The following is a 24,275-nucleotide window of genomic DNA, read 5'->3' on the forward strand; positions in this document are numbered from 1 at the left end:
CTCAGCATGATACTCTTCATGTACATCCATTTATAAGCATACTTCATAACTTCATTTTCACTAACAGCTGCATAGTATTCCATTGTTTAGATATACCATAGTTTCTCTAACTAATCATTGAGAATTCTTGGGCATACAAGTTGTTTGCAGATTCTCACTATTGTGAATAGTGCTGCAATGAACATAGAAGTGCAGATAGCATTTCTGCTGTGTGTTTTGGGGCCTGGGAGTATATTGCCAAAGTGGTATTGCTGGATTCATGGAAGCTCAATTTGTAGCTTTCTGAGAAATACCCATATCGTTTTCCGAAAAGGCTGAACCAATCGGCATCCCCACCAACAGTGAAGAAGAGACCCTTTCTCCCCACTTCCATGCTGACATTGGTTGCTCTTGTTCTTTTTGATGTGTGTCAATCTCTGTGGTGTGAGATATCTCATTGCTGTTTGGATTTGTATCTCCCTGATGATTCGTGATGTAGAAAATTTTACCTCTGTTTTTTGGTCATTTGTATTTATTCTTTGAGGAAGTTTCTGTTCGTTTCTTCTCCTCATGTTTTGGTGGGGTTGGATGTCTTTTTCTCATAAAGTTCTACCAGTGCCATATATATCTTGGGTTATATACAATAAGGGGATAATTGTATGGGTATTGCATAAATAATTTTCCCCCATTATGAGGGCTGTCTTTTTATCATGGTCACCATTTTTTCTGAGTTGCAGAAACTTCTTGGTTTAATGTAGTCTCATTTGGTTATCTTCACTTCCTCTTCCTTGGTCAGTGGTGTATCATTCTAGAAGTTTCCCTTAGCTTTAATGTCATGGAGGGATCTTCCCACATTTTTCTCCATATATCTTAAGAACTCAGGTATGATATTGCGGTCTCTAATTCATTTGATCTGACTTTGTGCCTGGCACTATAAAGAGGTCTGAGTTAAACTTTTTTTGCATGTTGCTGACCAGTTTTCCCAGCAGCACTTGTTGAAGAGACTTCCTTGCTCAACTTCATATTTATTGAGCCTTTATGATACATTAGGTAATAATAATCTGAGGGCCAGCGTCAGGATATTTGACTATATTCCATTGACCTGAGGACTCTCTTTATCTGAATATCATGCTAATTTGATTACTACGACTTTCTAGTAGGGTTTGAAGTTGGGGAAGGTGTTCCCTTCTTCTTTTTACCAAAGATTGCTTTAGCTCATCATGGGAGTTTATTGTTGTGTATGAGTTTCAAGAGGGTTTAATCGATTTTTTTGAAAAATGTTATGGGTATCCTTATAGAAAGTGCATTAAATATTTATAGCGCTTTGGGGTGTATTGCCATTTTGACAGTGTTAATCCTCTCAATCAATGAACATGGGATGTGATTCCATTTCCTCATATCCTCTTTTATTTCATGAAGTAGTGTTTTGTAGAGTGTTTTTGGTATAGGTCCTTAACCTTTTTAGTTGATTCTAGTATACTTGATTTTCTGAGGTTATTGTGAATGGGTTTGTTTTTCGCCTATCTCTTTTTTCTCTTTCATTAATAGTATTTGGGAAAGCCATGGACTATTGGATATTGATTTTGTAATATGCTACTTTAGTAAACAAATCTATTCTTCCCAGGAGCTTTTTGGTAGATTTTTTGGGATTTTCTAAGAATACTATCATGTCATCTCCAAACAGTAAAAGCTTGAGTTCTTCCTTTTTTTATCTGGATGCCCTTGATATCTTTTTCTTACCAAAATCATATGGCAAATACTTCAAGTACTATGTTGAATAGGAGTGGTGAGAGTGGGTAACTTGTTTTGTGCCTGATTGTATTTTGGGAATCTAGCTCATTGATTTTTCTCCAAGCCTTTAGTTTTTCCCCGTTGAGAATAATGCTTGGTGTGGGTTTGTAGTAGTTTGCTTTGACTAGATGGAGGAAAGTACTTTCGACTCCCATTTTGTTGAGAGTTTTTCATCATGAATGGGTGCTGGATCTCATCAAATGCTTTATCTACATCTATTGATATTATCATATGATTTTTGTCTTTATTTTATTGAGATGGTGTATTCTGTTGATTGACTTGAGAATGTTAAGCCATCCTTGCATCCCCAAGATAAACCTACTTGGTCATAGAGTGTGACCTTTTGTTGAGTTTCTGATTTCTCTTTGCTGGTATAATCTTGAGGATCTTTGCATCTGTATTTATCAAAGAAATAGGTCTGTAATTTTCTTTTTTGTGGTTTCTCTGTCTGATTTGAATATCAGGGTGATCTTTTCTCATAGAAATTGTTTGGGAGTATTTCTGTTTCTTCAATTTCCTGGAAAATCTTAAAAAATGTTGGCAGTAGGTCCTCTTGAAAGGTTTGAAATACTTCATTAGTGAATCCATTTGGCCTGGGCTCCTGTTTTTGGGGATACTTTTGATTATCATTTCAATTTCCTTGTAGTGATGGGTTCGAGTTTTCAAAATATTCTTGGTTCAGCCTTGGGAGGTAATTGGAATCCAGTAATTTATCAATTTATTCAAGATTCTCTCATTTCCTGCTTTAAATATTCTCAAAATAATCTCTGATGATCCTATGGATTTTGTAGTTTCTATTATGATGTCCCCCTTTGCATTTCTGATTCGGTTTATTAGGATTCTTTCTCTTTTCTTCTTTGTGAGTCTTGCTAGTAGTTTATTGATCTTATTTATTTTCTCAAAGAACCATGTCTTGCTTTTGTTGGTCTTCTGAATTGTATTTTGGGATTATATCTCATTGATTTCTTCTCCAGGTTTTATTATTTATTTCCTCCTGGCTAGTTTGGACTCCTTTTCTTGGTCATTTTCCAAAATCTTGAGCTGTAAGTTATTTTTGTAGGCCCTTTCTTTCTTCCAGTTGAATTCTGGCGGAGCTATAAACTTTCCTCTTAGAACTGCTTTTGCTCTGTCCCACAAGTTCTGGTAGTTCCTCGTTGTCATTTTTTCTGGAATCTTTTTATTTCCTCTTTGATTTCGTCTCTACATCAATGGTTGTTTATTACTTCCCTCAAATAAAATATTTTCTTGCCAAGTTTTTGTCTGTTTGATCTATTGAGAAGTGAGAAAGTACTGTTGAAATCTCCATCTAGCATTGTGTTGCTATCAATGTTTTTCTTTAAGTCTATTAGAAGTTGTTTTTACGTATTTTGCTGATCTGTCATTAGGAGCATATACATTGAGGAGGGTGAGTTCTTTCTGATGTACAGATCCCATGATCATTAAGAAATGACCTTCACTGTCTCTTATAACCTTTAGCCTGAAGTCCATGTGGTCTGATACTAGTATTGCCACTGCAGCTTTTTGGAGGTGTTCTTTTCTTGAAGAATCATTTTCTAGCCTTTGACTTTGAGCCCATGGTTGCTTTGATTATTCAGATGTGTTTCTTCCAGGCAGCAGAATGTTGGGTTCAGTTTTCTATTTCATCCTGCCATCCTGTGCCTCTGAATTGGTGCATTTAGTCCATTGACATTGAGAGAGATCATTGTGATGGGGATTTTTGCTATCTTTATGTCGAAATTTGGAGTACTTGTGGGGCTTGTCTTAGCTTAAAGTAGCCCTGTTAATTCTTAATGCAACAAAAATATGGAACACTTTACAAGTTGGCCTGTCATCTCTGTGTAAGGATCATGCTAATCTCTATATCATTTCAATTTTAGTATATGTGTTGCCAAACTGAGTATAAGAGCTGATTTTTTTCCCCTATTTTTCTCTTCTGATTTCTTTGAGTGTTGTCCTTACTCACTCCTATGGCAGACAGTGATTCCCAATCTAGGAAGGTATTTCAAAGCAGCTTGAAGTGATAAATTTAGAACATTAATGTCCCAGAAGGAAAAGTATGGTTTTTACCATATTATCTTTTACCATACCCAGGGCATCAGTTTTGCAAAATAATCCTTTTGGAAGATGGAGAATCAGTGTTGTTTAATGCTCTTCCCTGAAATCTTCATTAAGAAAATTAAACTGGAGCCTTTTGCTATTCTCACCTCGGTCCCGTGTACATCTCCAGAAAACGGTGGATGACGTTGTCCGCACCTTGACCACCTTGAAAGTAAGTAGGATTTTTCTCCTGAAGGAAGAGGTGAGAAGCATATTGATGATTTCATTCCACTTTATTACAAGTTCAACTTGAAGGGAAGGTGAGACTCATAAGGCTCCTGTAAAGGACAGAAAAAGGGTCTCAATGTAATTTAATGGCCCAGACACATTAACAACACAGATGACTCAAAGTAACCTGTGTGCATCTTTGTGTGTATAGTGAGTTTTATATCTACTCATAGTGATTCTCAGTCATTCCACATGGGCAAAACAGACCTGTAATTAAAAATCTAGTTCTCTGAGCAGAATGAGCTTTCTTAGGTGATTGAACATGTGTGTAATATTTTATTACTAAGCACATACAACTGTTTGAATGATGTGTACTTTTCGATCAAAATTTAAGTCCAAATATCTCTGAAATGGCAGTCTCCTGATGCCGCACCTGGCTTTCCTCACTGGGGCCCCTTGGAGGGGGTGGGTTGAGTTTCCCTCACCACCCCGAGCAGAGACCTGGCAGCTGAAGATCTCTGCAACCAGCCATAGTTATGCTTAAGACCACTCTCACCACACTTGAAGGAGCCTCATGCATGAAGGAACTGGCAGAGGAACCCAGGTGTGCGGGACCCGGGGCTGAGATATTCAAGACTGCTCGGACCAAGAATGGGCCTCCTCCATCCAGATCCCCCATCTTCCAGTAGCTAAGTGTTACACCCACGGACTGCCTCTGGAGCCATGTAATCCCATCAATGGCCAAGATCCAGATACTGGATCTTGTTGATAAGATAACAACTCATATTGTCCAGTTCTCTTTCTCGGAGAACATGGCAGGTTACCAAGCGTATCTTGCCTACATGGCAGAGACTGGCAAGTTACCCGTGGTGTGTTCTATATGCCAAAACCCAGTAACAATGAAGTATCTCATTTCCCTGACCGTGAAAAAACCTCCAATGTGGCACTTGCTAAAATCTCAGGGCTAGGACGAATGGAGATGTAACTGGTGCATGATACCAGTATTCCTCCCACCATGCCCCCAAACATGCCTTTGTGGCAGGGCATTCTCTTTTGTTCTCTGGGGCCATGGCATGCCAGAGAGCCACTCGTGGTGGGCAACTCATGGTCTTGGCTGGCAGGACGAATGGGCTGGTTTTACCCCTCACCCCCAATCCCACGAGGCCGTAGTTGCCCTGTCACCCTAGCTCATACCTGGCTGTCCAATAATCTCTGAGGTGGTGGGCATCGTGCCGCCAGGGGGGAGAAAGGCAGAAGCGACAAATACCCTTTCCCACCTGAGGGAGAATGGTGCCGTAGCTTAATGCATAGTTTAGTCACTTTTCTGCCAAAAGCCTCTGGGTTCCGAATTGGATCCACGTGCCTCTGGTGCTGTGGTCGTGCCGGATAGCCTCTTGTGGGGGTCAAATCGTGATCTTGGTGGGGCAGAAAGAATGGCTCTATGGCCTACTTTTGGCATGCATCTCCCACCCAGAGCGGGTCCTCCAAATACCCTTTAGTTGGTGTTCTGGCCTCTATCTGAGCTGCCTTTCCCCCCAGCATGTGATGTCGGCTTCCAAGGCCTGGAGCAAACCTCCTAGTCCTTATCACTCTATTCTTGGGTATTAGTCTCTTATTCTGTTACTTTATATTCCACAGATGAGTACAATCTTTCGATGTCTGTCCATATCTTTCTGACTCATTTCACTTACTATGTTGATCCACTTTATGCAAATTTCATGACTTCTTATTTTCTAACAGCTGCATAGAATCCCACTGTGTAGATGAAACAAAGTGTCATTAACAAGTCATCTGTTCTTGGGCACTAGGGGTTTTTTTCCCCAGATTTTGGCTATTGTGAACAGTGCAGCAATGAACATACAAGTGCATATGTCATTTCGGCTGTACTTTTTTGCCTCTCCAGGCTATATTTCCAGGAGTGATATTGCTGGGTCAAATGGGAGCTCAATTTCTAGTATTCGGAGAACCGTTCATACTGTTTTCCAAAACGGCTGAACCTGTCCGCATTTCCACCAGCAGTGAAGGAGAGTCCCTTTTTCCCCACATCCACGGCAACACCGGTAGCTTTTGTTCTTTTGGATGTGGGTCAGTTTCAGTGGTGTGACGTGATATCTCTTTGTTGGTTGTACCTGCATTTCCCTGATGATAAGTGATGAAGAGCATTTTTCATGTGCCTTTTGGCCATTTGGTATCTTCTTTGAGAAAGTTACTGTTCATTTCATCATCCCATTTTCTGATGGGGTTGCATGATTTCTTCTTGTAGAGTTCAACCAGAGCCTTGTATATCATTGATATCAACCCCTTATTACATAGGCATTGGGTGAATATCCTTTCCCATTCTGTAGATTGTCTTTGTATTCTGGTCACTGTTTCTTTTGAGGTGCAGAAGCTACTTAATTTAAGATAGTCTCCTTTGTTCATCTCTGTTTTCACTTTTTTGGCCAGTGGCATGTTATCTTTGAAGATACCTTTAGCTTCAATGTCGTGGAGGGTTTTGCCCACCTTGTCTTCAATGTACCTGATGAATTCTGTTCTGATGTTGAGGTCTTTGACCCATTTTCATCTGACTTTTGTGCTTGCTGTTAGGTAGAGGTTTGAGCCCATTTTATTGCATGTCGCTGTCCAGTTTTTCCAGCACCGTTTGTTAAAGAAGTCTTTCTTGCTCCACTTCACATTTATTGCTCCCTTATCAAAGATTAGATGAACATATATTTGAAGGTGTGTGTCAGTATATTCAATGATGTTCCATTGGTCGGCGGCTCTGCCTTTGTTCCAGTACCATGCTGTTTTAATTATTATCGCTTTGTAGTAGAGTTTGAGGTTGGGGAAGGTGAGGCCTCCCATCGTCTTTGTCCCAAGAATTGCTTTAGCTATTCGTGGGCGTTTGTTGTTCCATATGAATTTCAGGAGTGATTGATAAACTTCTTTGAAGCATATTATGGGTATCTTTATAGGGATCACATTGAATTTGTACAATGCTTTGGGGAGTATTGTCATTTTGACAATGTTAATTCTCTCAATACATAAGCAGGAGATATGTTTCCATTTCTTCGTGTCCTCTTATTTTCTGTTGTATAGGTCCTTCACTTCCTTAGTTGAGGTGATTCTGAGATACTTGATTTTCTGAGGCATGACTGTGAATGGGTTGCTTTCTTCATGTCACTTTCTTCTCTCTCATTATTTGCATATAGAAAAGCCATAGACTTTTGGGTATTGATTTTATAGCCTGCAACTTTACCATATAAATCTATTGTTTCTAGGACTTTTTTGGTAGAGGTTTTAGAATACTCTAAATATAGTATCACATCTTCTGTGAATAGTGAGAGCCTGATTTCTACTTTTCCTACATGACTGCCCTTAATATCTTTTTTTATATAACTCCTATTGCAAGTACTTCCAGTACTATATTCAACAGAAGTGCCAAAATGAATTTTTTTCTTTTTGGGTCACACCCTGCGATGCTCAGGAGTTATTCCTGGTTCATGCACTCAGGAATTACTCCTGGCGGTACTCGAGGGACCGTATGGGATGCTGGGAATCGAACTTAGTTTGGTTGCGTGCAACGCAAACGTCCTACACCCTGTTTATTGCTCCAGCCCCCAAAATGAATTTTTACTAAACATTTTCTATCTGTAAATTTCTATGCTAAGAACAGTGGTATAAACGGTGATATCTGAGTAATTTACAAGTAGATTATGAAGACAGATAATATAAAGAATTTCTTTGTATGAATTTCCAAAATGTGTAGCTTTTATTAAATATGTTAAGAATGAACCGGAGGTCTTGATTATACCATGAAAATGATTTCCCTGTTAGAAGTTACCCTTCTAAAATGCAATAAAGTGACATATTTTGAAAATGTTGATTATTCTTTCATTAATTCAATGAATATTTGTTAGTCTGGGGGTGCAGTGCCTTCAGGAAGTCAACCTGCACCCTCGAGGTGAGTGCATCTACAGTCTAATGGTGCCATCATGCTGCCTGATAACCCCAGATTTCCACTGTGCCTCTGGCTGGATCCCAACACCTTAGGACTAAGTTTCCCAAGAAATTAAACTCCCAAAAGATATGTGGGAGTCATGTTCACAAACCACCCCTGGCTCAGCTATACAAGCTAATGTATTGGTCTTGCATAAGTGACCCATAAATAAATCTTGAAAGAGATCAAAAGTCACAGTTAACCTTGGACCTGCACAGGGCAGAACATACTAGGGTAAATCGGAGGGAGGCAGGTTAGTTTGTTGCCCACGCAACCAGAACTCAGGGCAGCCACTTGCTCCCACAAACCAAAATCTCCACCATGCCCTAGTCTCTTTACATTGACTCAGGATGGATTTCACTGAAATATAACAGCTGAAATTTCGGATATGCGGGTTTTGTGACTGAAATCTCTAGGCTTTCTCTGAGTCAGGATGGGCAGCCCACCCTCACTGCCCTGTACTTATGGAAGCCGCAGCAGTCATGTCCATACCTCAAAGCAACTCCAGCCTTACCTTCCTGATAAAAATACTCAATTCCGGGGCTGAAGCGATAGCACAGTGGGTAGGATGTTTGCCTTACATGCGGCAGACCCGGGTTCGAATATCAGCATCCCATATGGTTCCCTGAGCTCCGCCAGGAGTAATTCCTGAGTGCAGAGCCAGGAATAACTCCTGAGCATCGCCGGATGTGACACCCCCAATAAAAATACTAAATTCCTTGAACAAACATGATGACCTCTTAGTACCTGTATGAAAACAATAATGCAAAAAATTAAAAGGAGAGAGAAAGAATTTAAAGAGCCTGCCATAGAGACAGGCTGGGGGTGGGGTAGGGTGTTGGGGGATGTTGTAGGGAACCAGGGACATTGGTGGTGGGAAATTTACACTAGTGGAGAGAAGCATGTTGGATCGTTGTATGACAGGAAGCAAATTATGAATAGTTTGTAATGGTCTATCTCACAGATATTCAATAAAAATTTAAAAATATATATCCTTAATTGGTAGCTCAGACTATTGATAGAACTTTGAAAACCAGCATATCTATTTTTGTGTTCTCAGTAGGAAAAAAAAATGTTACTCACCTGTGTGCCAATAGCTTGAAGAATGCTAAACCGAAAGATGCATCAATGCTTGTCTCTGGCATGAGTACTGTAATTTCAGGTATGTTATGTTTCAGAATCAGTTCATGGACAAGAAGTCAAGAGAAGCAGTGGCAAAGAGCAACAATGTTGAATGGATAATGTTTGAGGAGCTTGCAAGGGAGACTAAAGATTTGGCATGAGAAGAGGGTAAAAAACGAAGAGTTAAGTATTAATAAGTATCATGACAAAAATGCAAGGGAGGACATTTTTTGGCAATCGTCACACTCTGTTGAGCTTTTGGTGAGGTAAGTATTAGAAAGTATCTTTCCCATTTAGTGGTAAAAAGGTAACTTTGATGGGTGCATTTAAAAAAATTACTTTAATAATTAGAATCACCAAGAGATACACAGTTACAAGGTTGCTCATAATTGAGTTTCAGTCATATAATGTTCTAGCACCCTTCCAGTAAAATGGGGGTGTTTTTGAAGGAATACCCCTGGTGCGAAGACTAGGGCATCTGAATCTTAACACATTTCACCAAATATATGATCTGTACTCACATGATTTACACTGTCTCCCCTGATCTTTGATTTACGTTTTCATGCAATATTTCCTTGTGAAACTCACCAAAAGTGAGGGTCCCTATTTAAGACAAGTACATGTTTCTCTGACATTATATATTTTTTGGTTGCTGAGAGAGTCTCTAAAGCAATGCTCAGGAGGTGTGGGGGCCCCACAGGCAATTCTCAGAAAACGTGTCCATGGTGCTTGGGGTCCTCTGAGGCTATACAGTCTTTGATACTCTGGCAATCAGGTGCTGCTGGGAGTCAAATTGAGAGCATGTGAGACAATTTCCATAAGCACTACATTATCTCCTGCGGCCCTGGGTATTAGATTGATGTCAGCATTCTGAGGTCCTCCCTTTTGTCAGAAAGCAGAGACTTGTGCAGGAGAAATTGGAAGAAACCTTAGGGTTTAGCTAGGTTGACTGAGTAGACGGTGATACCATTAAGATTGGAACATAAAGTAAAAATAAAACAAGAGAAAGATCTAACAATTATAAACAGGGCTATAGTACTCAAAAAGTTTAGAAACAGTCACATTGGCAAGTAGTTTTAAAAAGCATCCAGGAGAGAATATAGTATTGTGAGTGAACGAATCTACTATATGGATTCATCTCATCCTTGAAATGGAAAAGGACAATGTGTTACAGTTACAAATTTACAAATAAGATATATACCATCGTATATTTCATCATATATTTCTGCTGTGTTCCTATGCTTTACCAAGTATTATTCCAATTTTTAAATTTACTTTAATCATTAAAAGAATATTTCTCTATATTAATCTTTTTAATGAAATATTTCATTAAAAACGTTTTTTAAAAAAATTATTTAAAGTGTTTTATTGAAATGTTATTTAAAAAGAAACATATGGGCCACATAGTTAGTGCAATTTGTAGAGGGTTTGTATGCAGCGAATCTGAGTTCAATCCCCAGAATCCTGAGACTTCCAGAAGTGATCTCTGCATACAGAGTCAAAAGTGAGCCCGGAGCACATCTGGGTGCGCTCCCTTCGCCACAAAAAAGGAAGAAAAGAAAAACATATAACTGATACTTGAGTAACATAGAGGTTAAGGTTGCTAATTCCTATATAATTTTTGAAAGCCCCCAAAATTATTAGTTTGCTATTGACCAAGAAGATGTTTTTTTTTTTGAAGATGGTTTTTTAATAGTATTTACTTACATTGTCTAAGTAGTGATATGTGTGGTATAGAAATCTGTGCATTGTGATACATTTTAAAAAATTATAATGCATTTTATAATGGACTTTATAATACATTTGTATTTTATAGTAATAAGTGATAAATTATATTTCTGCTTTTGTGGGGTATTTGGGCCATAGTATGTGGTTCTTGGGACTTCTGACTCTGTTCTCAAGGGTCATTCCTGGTGGAGCCAGCCATTAATTTGGGTTGACTGTGTGCATGGTAATTGCTTTAATCCCTATACTAAGTCTGGGTTCCAATCAAATAAATTATCTGCATATATTTTATACATTCATGGCATACTTTTTCTTAGATTCTTTGATATATCTAGGATATATTGATCATCTTTAGGAAAAGATATTACCTGATTTTTAAATATTTGTAATTTGGGGGGACATTTTAATTTCTCATTTTAATTTGTGCTCTTTGTCTACTAGTGAGCTTGAAAATTGCTCTTGTGTGGTACTACATGGAAAATATTATGCTATGGGGAATGAGTCAGAAAGAGAGGAACAGATATAGAAAGATTGCATTCATCTGGGTAACATAAAGTAACAAAATAAGAGACTAACAACCAAGAACAGCTGTGATAAATATCAGGTTGTTCACTCCATGGCTTAGAGGCCAACTACATTCTCTAGGGGTAAAGGCAGCGCAGATAGAGAAGGGAGCACCCAATAAATGGTGCTGGGAAGATCTGCCCAGGAAGGGAGATGCCTGCTGAAAGTAGTCTAAGGACTGAACAGGATTGCCACCCAATGTCTCTTCTGCAGACCACAGCACCCAAAGGGAGAGACAGAACAAAAGGGAGTGCCCTACCAAAGAGGCAGGGTGGGATGGGGATGGGGGTTGGGAGGGATACTGGGATTGTTTGGAGTGGAGAATGGGCACTGGTGCTGGGATGGGTACCCGATCATTGTATTACTGAAACCCAAGCACAACAACTTGTAAGTCTACAGCTGTACCTCATGGTGTTTCACTAATGAAACAAAAAAAAAAAATTTAAAAAAGGAAATTGCTCTTGTGTTTACTAGTCATTTACACTTCTTTCAATACAGATTATATGATCATGGTTTATGCTTATTTTTTCTATACAAGTTTACTAGCTAAATACTGATTTATTTCACAGCACTGATTTATTAAAAACATTCATACTTTGACTATCATATTAATTGCCAGAATTTGTTGGTTTTACTTGTTTTTTGATCACGTAATTTGAATTTTAAATTTTTCTTTCAGATTCTAAAATTTTGACACAAATGAGCATATGTTTTTCTTTATCTTCTACAGTTTTGAACTGAGAACAACTGTTTGTTTTGTACAAATAAGATACCTGTGCATTTACAAGCAGTAGGGCGTTTGCCTTACAAGCGGCCAACATAGCCAACCTGAGTTCGATTCCCCCGCCCCTCTCGGAGAGCCCGGCAAGCTACCGAGAGTATTCGATTCGCCAAACACAGTAACAACATAGTCTCCAATGGAGACGTTATTGGGCCCGCTCGAGCAAATCGACAATCAACGGGAGGGCATTTACCTTTACCTTTACCTTTATATTTACATTTTAACACATCTCGATTCATCTACAACTTATCATAGTAAGTGTTGTCATATTGAAAGAAACCACCATTTTTTTTTCAATCATATCACTGTAGCACTATGCTCCCTCGATGCATCAATTTGCTCAAGCGGGAACCAGTAACATCTTACAAGAAATTGTGAGACTTGTTGCCACTGGTTTTGGCCTATTGAATACGTCATGGATAGCTTGCTAGGCTCTTGCTATGTGGACGAGATACTCTGGGTAGCTTGCCGGGCAGAGGAATCGGAATCAGGGTTGACCTCCTGCAAGGCAAATGCCCTACCCGCTGTGCTGTAAACGTTATATAAAATATACTAGTAATACCAAATGTTGTTTCTTTAACAGTGCAATATAAACGATTATTTCATAATTTTCTTGATGTGTTAATGAAATACCTAAGCTCTTGAGTATAATGGGAGTATTTTTCTAACACAAGAGTCTGACGAAGGTGAAACTGTTATAACTGTCTTGTAGGATTCCATCTCCCTAGCCTGCTTCATTCTACCTCTCTCTCTATCCAATCCGGTCTTCTTCTTGGGAATCTGACCTCATGATTGGCTAGCCTCTACCTTTCAACTGCCTACTTTATGACATCATTCTCCCACCCATCCAACTACCAACTTGTAGAATCTGGGGTGCCCATGCAATTGTTTGTAAACAAATTTGAATCATCATGGCAAGTGACCAGTGACCAATGACCAATCACCAGCGACCAGTCATCTGTACTGGACCCTTGTGGTCTTAAGCCGCTTCAGTGTTCAGACATACTCTCGTACCGTCTCCTCTTCTCGTCTACCTTTCATCGGTATTTCCTCTTCTCTGACCATGGCAGGTAAAGAATAATACATTTCAACGCTTTTTATTAGATATATCATCCCTAAACTTAGCAGTCAAGTAAAAACAACATGTAGTAATGAAAGAAAGTATTCAAGTAGAATTTTATAAGCCTCATTTTAGCTTGACTTGTACATTTGCTGTGTGATTTTTGACATTGGCTTTCGTTCTGTTATATACAAAGTGCTTTTCCTCATTGATTACATTATATTTTAGAAATGTTTACAAGCTCAAATACACATATATATGTATGAGTGTTGATTCTCTGTGTTTCTTTTTGTTTTTAATAGAGAATTTTACATGATATCCATTGAAAAAATATAAATCAGAGACAGTATTTTGACAGAAACAGAAAATGTATATGCTGTGGAAAACTGTTAATATATACTAGCATGTTTTCTCTGTAATGGTCTCTCCACTTGTATTTATACTTCAGTAGTTTAAATATAGTGCTATTACACAGTAATAATCCTTTATCTTTGAGTTTTCCAATTAAACCAGGTAATAAGAAAATATGGGGCATGGGGATAGTGTGGAGTGCTGAGCGGTAGAGAGGCAAGCCCTCAAAGGTAAGAAAGTTTGGGATCACTTTCTTCAAACATTGACCAATAGAACCAAGACGATATGTGGGAGAATAAAATAGGAAAGAAAGAAAGAAAGAATATGGACGGCGATTATCAAGGAAGGGGAAAACGTTTGGACAGAATGTTGAAGAGAACCAAAGATTTAAAATCAAAAAAGAAAGAATATATATTAAATATGCTGAGATAAATACACTGAGAACAAGTCAAAGCAATTTACTTCAAAAAATGCCAGGACTAGAAAGTATACTACGCCTTGATTAGGGTACCAGTAGGAAAAGCAGTTTATCAGAAAGCCATCCTTGCTGGCTTTTTTCCTTATTATCTCTTACAACACAGTACTTGGTACTTGACAATTTGGAATATAAACAGCTTTAGAGATGATGCTTCCCATATATAGCTAATAGTGGTTATCTAGGGGGGTTGAAGACAATAAATCTTCAATGTTTTTATTACATTCTGGTTTTTAAGTACACGTACAGGCAGCCTGTTAAAATTTTTAAAAAATGGTTTATTCTAACTTGAATCAGGAGAATTGTTGATTCATTTGTGTGGTAAGTAGGTTCCAGGTTAAAGCTGCTTGTCATCTTTACAAATGCTATTTCATGAGATTTTTTCTTCCTACTATGAGAGTATTTTGATAATAGTCAACTTCTGTTTTAGATCCTAAGAGGACATAGAAAAATCAAGTATCACATGTCTAATTACACATTTTTGTCATATTTGTGAATTCTGAGTTTTCCTACATTAAAGATATTTTATTGAATTTTGGTGCTCATTTATTAAACATTGAGAAGAACTTTTTCCTGACTGATAAAGATAATTCTAATCTAGGTGTTGAAAGTAAATTTGTAAAATATTTTATGATCACTTTTTAAATGGTCTTTTGTGTTTCTTGTGTGATAAAGTGAAATCCTATGCTATTTTAACAGGTGTTGTTTGCTGGTTAATATTCAAAGGTATTGATGAGAATAATTTTTTTTGTACTTACGAAGTTTCTTTCTGTATTTTACTCATTTAAAACATTTCTTGACTATGAAATACAATCACGTTTATTCCTATTTTCTTTTTGTTATGTAGTTACTGGTAAATCTTTTCTGTTTGATGGACTGGTACAGTGTGCACTCAAAAATCACCTTTTATTCCATTTTTTGGCTAGCATATTTTTCTAAAATAGAATATACTTTTCATATTGTATATGTGGAACAATTTATTAATAACCTTATTGGACTGTTTTATTTGGTTTTGTTTGAAACCACATCCACTGTTATTCAGGGCTTACTCTTGGGTCTGCTCTCAATAAATTACTGTACTATGCTGCTTGCTACAGATCCCAGATTTCATTGATATCTATACACTTCTTTTTCAGTTCTGTGATACATATTTTTCATTATGTTTTCTTTATACTTCCTCCTATGTAAACCATATGAAATGTAAAAATTATATTCATGTATGCATTATTATTCTTAGAGTTATTAGTAACTACATTTTAGAAAAACAACTTAAGTCACAGAGTTTCAATAAAGTTTTCCTTCCAAAAACATTTCTTGGGAAAAACCCAAGTAGTCAATTTATATGACAGTTCATCAAGACACAGAAATTTTCAGCACTTCTCTTGTTTAAAAGTATAGTGATACACAATATCTCTATCTCACATTATTTTTATTTCTGATAGTTTGACACAAAATATATGTCAAAATCATAGATAAATGTAAGTTATTTAAATACTGGTTTGATTATTTAAAATTACATTATAGAATTACTAGAATTTCATAAATTTTAGGACTATGCAGAATCAACGTTCATGTATCATATTACACTCACTACTGAAAGGCCTACTCTGTCATTAACCATTGTTCAGTTTTTCCACTTTGATTACACCTTTCCATCTGGTAATTAAATAGTCTCATGGTTCTAAAGTTTGTTTTTATTGCTTTGAAAAGATCAAAACTATGCAATTTTCAACATTGGATGAAACTAGAGGATATCATGCATGTAAAGTTAGCCTTAAGGAAAGGAACAGATACAGAGAGATTTTTCTCATATGTGGGATGTAAAGACACACAGCAAGGTAGAAACAAAGGTTCAAGGCCAATGTAAGGGGAGAACTGATCCACACAATTGAGTCAGGGGATTGGGAAGGAGGGATTCTGGGGGTTTGGGGGAGAGGGAGGGTTTATTTTTTGAGAGAATTAGGAGTGTCATGTTGGAATTATGTGTATGAGAAACCATTATTAATTGAATTATAAATCATAGAATATAAATAATGTTTTAGTCGTTTGTCTGTCTCATTTTATCCTTTTAATTTGTTTTCTCCATAAACCACATATGCATGAACTTGTATGATGCCTATCTTTCTCTGCCTGGTTTATGTCACTAAATATAATATCCTCATGTGATCCAATTTTATACAGATAATAAGATTTCACTTCATACAGCTGAGTAGTATTCCATTGATTTACTCCCTTTCATTTTCAAAATTTTTGGTTTAAAGGATAGAAATATTGGTTTAAACAATGCTCTGGTGGTTTAAAATTTTTAGTTTAGTGAAGCAAAATAGATTTTACTGAAAAACACTTAGAAACTTGTTAAACCGGTGTAGGGTGGAATGGAATATATGTTCAAGAGAGAATACTCGTTTAACAAAGGAAACAAAGAGAGACATAGAGAAAGGAAGCACGGTATTTCTTCAAGGGAGAACATAAGCTTGAGGACCAATCCCACTCTGGTAGTTTAGGAATAAGAACTTGGAGTGGTATGAAATTAACTTGTGCACTTTAGGGGATAACCTGAGTGAAACTATTAGAAGTATGTTCAGGAGCATGATAAACTGGAGTCTGCACTTGGAGTGAGGAGGGTAGAGAGTTCTTTGGGGAGATCCGGACTATTGAGAACAGTAATATTATAACATTAATGATAGTATCTTACGGTGGGATTCCAAAAATATCTTTCACAGTGGCGTCAGAAATGATAACATTCTTAGGTATTTGATTTTTCTGTGGAAACAACGGGAAAGCAGAGTGTATGCTCTGGATGCCTCCAACTGAAACAAGGTCAACAAATCATGAATGAAAAATTACAAGTTAGATGGATCATGGATTCTGATCCCAGTGGAAGGCTAGCTTTCGGGTGAACAATTTCTACTGATGGCCTGATGTAGATTCTGATCCTGGGATACGTAACAGAAAGGAGGTAGTGACAGGTATTCTCAGAAGTGAAGCCTCTGAGACAGAATTCGTTCATGCCAACTTATAGGTTATCAATGTTTGCTCATGGCTGCTACCATTATAACATGCCATTCAATGGTTTTGTGGTTTCAATTTACTGTGTCAATGTAAATTTCAAGTTTCTAAATGGAAGGTAAAAATCTGAGACACTCAAGATGATGAATTATGGGGATGCGGGGGGCGGAGCTTGATCTATAGTACAGCAGGTAGAGCATTTGCCTTGCACACGGCCTACCCAGGTTAGATTCCCAGCATCCTGTATGGTCCCCCCAAGCACCGTGAGGTGTAATTCCTGAGTGCAGAACCAGCAGTAACCCCTGTGCATCGGCAGGTGTGACCCAAAAACGCAAAAAAAAAAAAGATGATGAATTACCTTTAGATATTTTGAAGTCAAATAGAAACAGCCAGAAAGTTCCCCAGAAAAGAGTTCACCTGGGTCGAAAACATCATCACCTCTAGCATGAGAGCATACAGAAAATAAGGTTTCCATTTTATGCCAAGTTAAAGCAAGCCAGACATGATCTTGGAAACTTTTTCCAAGGAAAACATGGCTATAGGAAGGATAAGGTGACAACAGAGTCTTAGAGGTCAAATATAGAAGAGAAGCGAGGGTCAAAATGCAGGAGGTACATTGGCGACCAGGAATATTTAGAAAAGCATTTTTTAAAAAAGAAAATGCAATGAGACATCAATTAAGAACTTATTAAATGTTAAAGAACAGGGATATAACTCAGTGAAAGAGCATTTGCCTTCCATTGTATGATGATCTGGGATTGATCCTTAGCATTGCAAACAGCATTATTTTTTAATTTTTAATTTCTTTCTTTCTTTCTTGCTTGCTTGCTTGCTTTTTTGTTTTTTGGGTCGCACCTGGCTATGTATAGGGGTATTTTTAATTTTTAAAAAAACTCATAAATTTACCTTTTTACCTGTCGTTTAAAAGGAAATCTAAAATATTTTAGAGTAAATATATGTGAAAAAGAATAAAATTCACAGGAACTATTTAGCGTTCTTAATGATAGAGCAGTCAGAATTTTGAGGTTAATTGTATGGGTATTGCATAAATAATTTTTCCCCATTATGTGGGCTCTCTTTTTATCATGGTCACCATTTTTTCTGAGTTACAGAAACTTCTTAGTTTAATGTAGTCTCATTTGTTTATCTTCACATCCCCTTCCTTGGTCATTGGTGTTTCATTCTAGAAGTTTCCCTTAGCTTTAATGTCATGCAGGGATCTTCCCACATTTTTCTCCATATATCTTAAGAATTCAGGTATGATATTGAGGTCTTTAATACATTTGATCTGACTTTGTGCCTGGCACTATAAAGAGGTTTGAGTTCATTTTTTTTGCATGTTGCTGTCCAATTTTCCCAGCACCAGTTGCTGAAGAGAGTTCCTAGCTCAACTTCATATTTCTTGAGCCTTTATGAAGGTAAGGTAAAATTAAAGGTCCTCCCATTCTTCGTCGATTTGCTCGAGCGGGCCCAGTAACGTCTCCATTGGAGACTTTGTTGTTACTGTATTTGGCATATGGAATACATCATGGGGAGCTTGCCAGACTGTGCCATGCGGTTGAGATACTCTCGGTAGCTTGCCAGGTTCTCCGAGAGGGGCAGAGGAATCGAACTTGGGTCAGCCATGTTGGCTGCAATTTGCTTGAGCGGGCCCAGTAACGTCTCTATCATGAGACTTGTTGTTACTGTGTTTGGTATATCGAATACATCTAATAGGCTGGAGCTATAGCACAGCGAGTAGGTCGTTTGCCTTGGACGCAGCCAACATGTCCGATGCGAGTTCGATTTCTCCGCCCCTCTTGGAGAGCCCGGCAGGCTTAGAGAGTATCTAGCCCTCACGGCAGAGCCTGGCAAGCTACCTGTGATGTATTTGAGCCTTTATGAAAGATTAGGTAATAATAATCTGAGGGCCAGCGTCAGGATATTTAACTATATTCCATTGATCTGAGGCCTGTCTTTATCTGAATATCATGGTATTTTGATTACTACAACTTTGTAGTTGGGTTTGAAGTTGGGGAAGGTGTTCCCTTCTTCTTTTTACCAAAGATTGCTTTAGCTCTTCATGGGAGTTTATTGTTGTGTATGACTTTCAAGAGTGTTTAATCTATTTATTTGAAAAATGTTATGGGTATCCTTATAGAATGTGCATTAAATCTTTATAGAGCTTTGGGGTGTATTGCCATTTTGACAGTGTTAAACCTCTCAGTGCATGAGCATGGGATGTGATTCCATTTCCTCATATACTCTCTTATTTCGTAAAGTAGAGCTTTGTAGGTTTTTTTTTTGGTATAGATCCTTAACATTTTTAGTTGATTCTAATGTACTCGATTTTCTGAGGTATTATTGTGAATGGGATTGTTTTTCTCTATCTCTTTTTTCTCTTTCATTATTAATATATAGGAAAGCCATGGCGTACCAGATATTGATTTTGTAATATGCTACTTTACTAAACAATTCTATTGTTCCCAGGAGCTTTTTTGTAGATTCTTTCGGATTTTCTAAGTATAGTATCATGTCATCTCCAAATAGTAAAAGCTTGAGTTCTTCCTTTTTTATCTGGATGTCCTTGATATCTTTTTTTTTACCGAAATCATATGGCAAATACTTCAAGTACTATGTTGAATAGGAGTGGTGAGAGTGGGTAACTTGTTTTGTGCCTGATTGTATTTTGGAATTCTAGTTCATTGATTTCTGCTCCAAGCCTTCAGTTTTTCCCCGTTGAGAATAATGCTTATTGTGGGTTTGTGATAATTTGCTTTGACTATATTGAGGAAAGTACTTTCAACTCCCATTTTGTTGAGAGTTTTTCATCATGAATGGGTGCTGGATCTCATCAAATGATTTATCTACATATATTGATATGATTATATGACTTTTATCTTTATTTTATTGAGATGGTGTATTCTGTTGATTGACTAGAGAATGTTAAGCCATCCTTGCATCCCCAAGATAAACCTACTTGGTCATAGTGTGTGATCTTTTGTTGAGTTTCTGGATTCTCTTTGCTGGTATTTTCTTGAGAATTTGTGTATCTGTATTCATCAAGGAAATAAGTTTGTAATTTTCTTTTTTTGTGGTGTCTCTGTCTGATTTGAGTATTAGGGTGATCTTTGCCTCATAGAAACTATTTGGGAGTATTTATGATTCTTCAATTTCCTGGAAAATCTTGAAAAATGTTGGCAGTATTTCCTCTTTAAAGGTTTGAAATATTTCACTATTGAATCCATTCATCTGGGCCAGGGATTCTGTTTGGGGGGATACTTTTCATCATCATTTCAATTTCCTTGGAAGTGATAGGTTCAAGTATTCCAAATCTTCTTGGTTCAGCCTTGGGAGGTAATTGGAATCCAAAAATTTATCAATTTATATAAGATTCTCTCATTTCCTGCTGTAAAGATTCTCAATATAATCTCTGATGATCCTATGGATTTCTGTACTTTCTATTAGGATATGCCCCTTTGCATTTCTGATTTGACTTATTAGAGTTCTTTCTCTTTGTTTCTTTGAGAAGCTTCTCATAGTTTATTGATCTTATTTATTTTCTCAAAGAACCAGCTTTTGCTCTTATTGGTCTTTTGGATTGTATTTTGGGATTCTAGCTCATTGATATCTGGTACAAGTTTTATTATTTCCTTCTTCCAGCCTAGTTTGGACTACTTTTGTTGGTCATTTTCCCAAATCTTGAGCTCTAATTTATTCATGCTGGCCCTTTCTTTCTTCCTGATGAATTCTGGTAGAGCTATACTCTTTCCTCTTAACACTGCTTTTGCTGTGTCCCACAAGTTCTGGTAGCTCGTGTCCTCATTCTCATTTCTTTATGGAAATTTTTATTTCCTCTTTGATTTCTTCCCTAAGCCATCGGTTGTTCATTACTTCCCTTAAAGAAAATATTTCCTTGCTGAGCTTCAGTCTGTTTGATCTATCGAGAAGTGACAAAGAAGTGTTGAAATCTCCTACTAGTATTGTGTTGCTATCAATGTTTTTCTATAAGTCTATTAGAAGTTATTTTTAAGTATTTTGCTGGTCTGTCATTAGGAGCACCTACAGTGAGGAGGGTGAGTTCTTTCTGATGTACAGATCCCATGATCATGAAGAAATGACCTTCACTGTCTCTTATAACCTATAGCCTGAAGTCCGTATGGCCTGATACTAGTATGTCCACTCCAGCTTTGTGGAGGTGTTCTTTTCTTTCTTGAAGAATTGTTTTCCAGCCTTTGACTTTGAGCCCATGGTTGCTTTGATTGTTCAGAAGTGTTTCTTCAGGCAGCAGAATGTTGGGATCAGTTTTCTAATTCATCTTCCCTTTCTGTGCCTTTGAATTGGCACACATTTAGTCCACTGACATTGAGGAGATTGTTGTGATGGGGATTTGTGCTATCTTTATGTAGAATTTTTGTACTTGTGTGGATTTTCTTAGCTTAAAGTCGCCCTGTTAATTCTTCTTGAAACAAAAATATGGATCACTTTACAAGTTTGCATGTCATCTCTGTGCAAGGACCATGCTAATCTCTGTATCATTTCAATTTTAGTATATATGTTACAAAACATAGTATGAGTTAATTTTTCCATATTTTTCTCTTCTTATTACTTTGAGTGCTGTCCTTACTCACTCCTATGGCAGACAGTGATTCCAAATCAAGGAATGTATTTCAAAGCAGCTTGAATAGTTAGATTTAGAACTTTAATGTCCTAGAAAGAAAAATATGGTTTTTACCATATTATCTTTTACCATACCCAAGGCATCAGTTTTACAAAATAATTCTTTTGGAAGATGGTATATGAGTCTTCTTTAATGCCCTTCCCTGAAACCTTCATTAAAACCATTAAACTAGAGCCTTTTGCTGTTGTCACCTCAGTCCCGTGTACATCTCCAGGAAAAGGTGGATGGTGTTGTCTGCAATTTGACCACCTTGAATGTAAGTAGGATTTTTCTCCTGAAGGAAGAGGTGAGGAGAATATTGATGATTTCATTCCACCTTATTACAAGTACAACTTGAATGGAAGGTGAGACTCATGAGGCTCCTGTAAAGGACAGATTAAGGGGTCTCAGTGAAGTTTAATGGCCAACACACATTAACAACACAGATGACTCAAAGTAGCCTGTGTGCATCTTTGTGTATAGTGAGTTTCATATCTACTGAGAGTGATTCTCAGTCATGACACACAGGCAAAACAGCCCTGTATTTAAAAATCTAGTTCTCTAAGCAGAGTGGGGTCTCTGAGGTGATTGAAAAGTGTATAGTAATTTATTACTAAGCACATAAGTACTTTTCGATCTAAAATTAATTCCAAATATGTCTAAAACGACAGGCTCCTGACCCCGCACCTGGCTTTCCTTACCGGGGCCCCTTGGACGGGGAGGGGTGAATTTCCCTCACTGCCCTGAGTAGAGCCCCGACAGCTGAAGACCTCTGCAACCAGCCATAGGTACGCTTAAGACCACTCTGCCCAATCTTGAAGGAGACTCATGCATGAAGGAAGTGGAAGCAGAACCTGTGTAAACACACAAAAAATAAAAGGCTGGCGGTCAGGCCGTTTCCCCACTCCATGGAGGTCGATGGCGATGGTCAGGAGATGGAAGGAAACGGGGGTCAGGCTGGTTGGTCGTGGAGCAGCAGGTTATTACACGGAAGAGATGTATGTCATAGAGGCCTCAGGAATCCTCAAGCACGTGCTGGCACTGAGATCCAGGAAGATCCCCTTATATAGATCATAGAACCTCTAAAAGGGGCATTACAGTGATGTCATCAAAAGGAGTTACAGAAAGAACATTGAGGCAGCAAACCATATATTGTTTCTTTACATCCACATTGTTTCCTTACATCAGCAGGCCAGTAGTAATACTGGCCTCAGGAAAGAAGATACAAAGCCAAACTGAAACCTTCCACAATCACTTTCACAAGCTGCAACCACCTTGATTTGCATCCCAAAGACCAGCCTGGGTAGAGCTGGGAATCTACATCCCAAAGATCAGTCCTGGCTAGCACCTGATATCTGCAGATCTAAGACCAGCTAGGTTTCTGAAAGAAAAGGAAAACTGTCTCAGTATACTGAAATCATTTACTGAAGGTGTAAGGGACAGGCCCAAAATGGACTACCACCAGAATTATTTTAGCTTAGCTTAATAGGAACCTGCATTGCAAAATAACTTGTTTTTCAAGAAACAGGTCTAGATAAGCTTTTTCAGATCTGCTTTATAGGAGCCTGCACTGCAAAATAACTGGTTTTTCTGCCCCTGAGCAAGGAATTCAGATACAGGTACTCGAAGGGTGGGGGTCAGACCAGATAACCGGATATCTCTCACAAGACCCATGTTGCAAGACCCAGGACTGCCTTAAAAACCTGTCAGTTCCTAGGCACCAACCCAAAATGCTGATCTTTAAACTATAGGCTAAGAAGTGATTTACCCTTAATTGGATTGGTTAAGAAAGCATATGTTGTTACAAATCTATTGGCTATGAAATGCGCAGGCTTTGCTGTAACAGCCAGTGAAGGCCTATATAAGATCCCCTTTGAAGAAGTTCGGGGTCTTGCCTCACCTAACTGACCTGCGTGTCTGTGTAGGCGGCTTGACCCTGGCTAGCCAGTCTTACAATAAACCTTGCTTGATGTTTGCAGTCTCTGGAGTCTCTTTGTCGTTAAAGGGAGATCACGATCTGCGCCCCAACAAAGGCAGTTTGAAGGGGAGAAAGCAGTTTCATCCAAGCAGGTCAGGACACACAGGAAAACAGCTTATAGGAGGTCTTTCTCCTCTCCTTGTCCAACCAACATATAAGCATATATAATATTAATTATTTTGTATGGACACAGTAAGAAATACTTTGAGCTTGTAGAATTGCTCTCCTAGGGTCATCTCGATCTCAGACTGCAGTGCTCAGGCAAGATATCTTTCCTATTCCTAGCAGCAGGGCCCTAGTGTTGTCGTTACTTTTGGATCATGACATCATTTGCCTATGATCAACCTCTTAACTTATAGTTAAGAATTGTGGCACCTTGGCCTGGCCCATCGCGATGCCAGGTTAGCACATAACTTACCGGCTTGCCCTGGTAACATCCAGGCCCACGTCGGGACCCTGCCCTTGGGGTGCTAGGAAGTGAGGGCAACTGAGGCTTAAGTTGAGAAGACAGAAGCCCAGGAGTGAATAATATTCAAAGCCAATCAATTCCTAAGTTA

The 24,275-nt window shown here is 38.1% G+C and overlaps 2 pseudogenes; both read right to left on the reverse strand.

Annotated features, from left to right (window-relative positions):
- Nucleotides 1-3,567: 3,567 nt before the first annotated feature.
- LOC130033773 (uncharacterized) lies at nt 3,568-3,664 on the reverse strand (annotated as a pseudogene).
- A 17,886-nt stretch (nt 3,665-21,550) lies between these two features.
- Nucleotides 21,551-21,649, reverse strand: LOC130033681 (uncharacterized; annotated as a pseudogene).
- Between the last annotated feature and the right edge of the window lie 2,626 nt (nt 21,650-24,275).

Source organism: Sorex fumeus, unplaced genomic scaffold (assembly GCF_029834395.1).
Source record: "Sorex fumeus unplaced genomic scaffold, SorFum_2.1 ptg000054l, whole genome shotgun sequence".
NCBI classification, from domain to species: Eukaryota; Metazoa; Chordata; class Mammalia; order Eulipotyphla; family Soricidae; genus Sorex; species Sorex fumeus.